This window comes from Drosophila subobscura, chromosome dot (genome assembly GCF_008121235.1).
Source record: "Drosophila subobscura isolate 14011-0131.10 chromosome dot, UCBerk_Dsub_1.0, whole genome shotgun sequence".
Taxonomy (NCBI): Eukaryota; Metazoa; Arthropoda; class Insecta; order Diptera; family Drosophilidae; genus Drosophila; species Drosophila subobscura.
The window spans coordinates 358,056-360,448 of NC_048535.1; positions in this window are offsets into that span (position 1 = coordinate 358,056).

The following is a 2,393-nucleotide window of genomic DNA, read 5'->3' on the forward strand; positions in this document are numbered from 1 at the left end:
GCAACAAAACTTAATCAGACAGACACACCGGCACCTCCCTAGAAAATAGGTCTTCAGTTTTAAATTATGTATGGTTCGAATTTATATAGAAAAGTCGATGTTTGTAATAAGCCCTTGGACTTACACATGTATGTCGCTTATTAACACATACACATGTACATATGACCATACATGCATACGCATATGTTTAATAATAAGATTTAATAAAATAATACAAATGTACACATACAGTAACCGTTTCAGTGTTATTTTAATAAATAAATTTAATACATGTTTTTAATGTTTTCAATATTCTAACAAAAGGTAGAACTGCACTACATAGATTAAGTACACTAGTGCTAATAGCACTACCCGACTACTCGTCACGAATTTTCCTCAAGAAACCAAACCAACTTCTTACTGATTTGGGACTTAGAAATTGTTTGATGATATTTTTTTGTTTTGCCTAGTACTCAGATGCTCAAAATTTTCTTGCAACAGAATCAGCCGAAAAAGTCAGAAACCAACCATGTTTTTTGGGCTAACAATATATGAAGATGAATATATGAATATAGTTAAACGTCCGATGCCATTAGCATCATTTGCTATCGCATCTTGCAAATACATACATATATATTCTTCGGATCTTAATTAAGACGTTCAGTTTCTATTTTGGCATACATGCATATGTATGTACATACATACATATGTATCAACGATGTACTGATGGTACGTATTTTGAATTCACTTCTTCAAAAAATGTGATAAATGAAGAACCACTCGACTGATTTAGTGCAAACGTCACTTAAACCATCTACTAAATAGTCCGAACCCAACTTTTATACCCGGTACTCAGTACAACATCTGTACCTTAGCGGTTTTTATCAAATTTGACATTTTTTCTTCATCTGTCATCTACATCTACAACACTTCTCACGCCATAACGCTCCTTTAGCTCGCCCCCCTCCCCTAGAGACGCACACTGCACGAAGCAGAGTGTGAATGAGAGAATGTGGAAAAAACAAAAAATGCTGCGGGATGGGGTGGGTTTAGCCACTGCAAATTAATATCTTCATTATGGCTATAATGATGATCCAATCGGATCCAGAGCATCCCAGAGAGCATGCACTTTATCCACTTTGGAATATGTCCCACCCCCTTCCGGCCCCACAAAGGGCGAAAATTTCCCACGGCCAAAATGGATTATTATTATAGCCAGAATAATAAATAATTTGCAGAAGTTATGTAGATGTAGATGACAGATGTAGAAAAAAATGTTACATTTCTAATGTTAAATTCGAAAAAAAAACAATATGGGACAGGTTCTTAGACTGAGTACCGGGTATAAAAGTTGTGACGCGTAAGATGCGTCTCACACGTCCCTTCTCGTTTCCATTAGAATGGTAAAAAAATATCGATAAGTCACAAGAGCATTTAATTGAATCGATTTGTATACTATCACAAGAATCAATTTTTTTAGTCTCACGACAAAATATTTCAAGAAACATGCGAGATCCCGCATTCACAAATGTTGTGGCTTTTAATCCTTAAGTTTAGGAGCAGACAGTAGAGTAGAGTAAACGCTTGGTACGCTTTGAAATTATGACTGAAGGTCCATTTACAAATGAAACAATTTAAGTTAAACAAGTGAAGAAAATTTAAAATATTTTCTATGATTTAAGTAAAATAATTTACATTTTTTAATTCTATTAGTGAAATATTTATAAATCAAATTTGTTTTACGTTAAAATATGGCTGGCGCAACTATTTTTATTGGCTTATTTAGCATTTTCAGTCATAGCATATTCAGATATTTTCAGAAATTAGCATCACCCCAGGAACAAATTGGTTCTAGTTTGCGAGTTCCTGCTGTATGTAAATCTAGCATTAATGCAAAACAGCGATTTGCACGCTCATGCCAAGACAGATAGCTGCCATCAAATTGTCTGACTATTTCTAGCTTTTTTCAAAGGCTAGTTTTCTTTTTTATGACGAAAGAGTTATGCCAAGACATGTCAAGCCCGTGATGGCTACATCCCCATGGCGATATTGATGCCACATTCTGAGCCTCAAATGATGGAGGTCGTACAGGACAGGATATCTCTGCACGGCGTACATCATTGCCTGCTCGTTTGCAAAGCGGCCATCGGCGACAACGGCAATCAAATTGTGATCCAGGTTATGGATCTCCAGCATATTTAGCACCTTCGTCAGGGCGCCGAGGATCTCCATGCTTCATATCTCTTCCACACGTTGTGCTGATCCGCTCTGCCAATTTTAGGGAAGAGGTACTCGTCCATGACCAAGAAAAACGGCTGCCTGTAGTCCTCTAGGTCCCTAAATCGGTTGATTTTGCCTTGCACTAATTGATTTTTTGAGACGGCCGTCTAACGTGATTGAAAGTCCGGTTGATG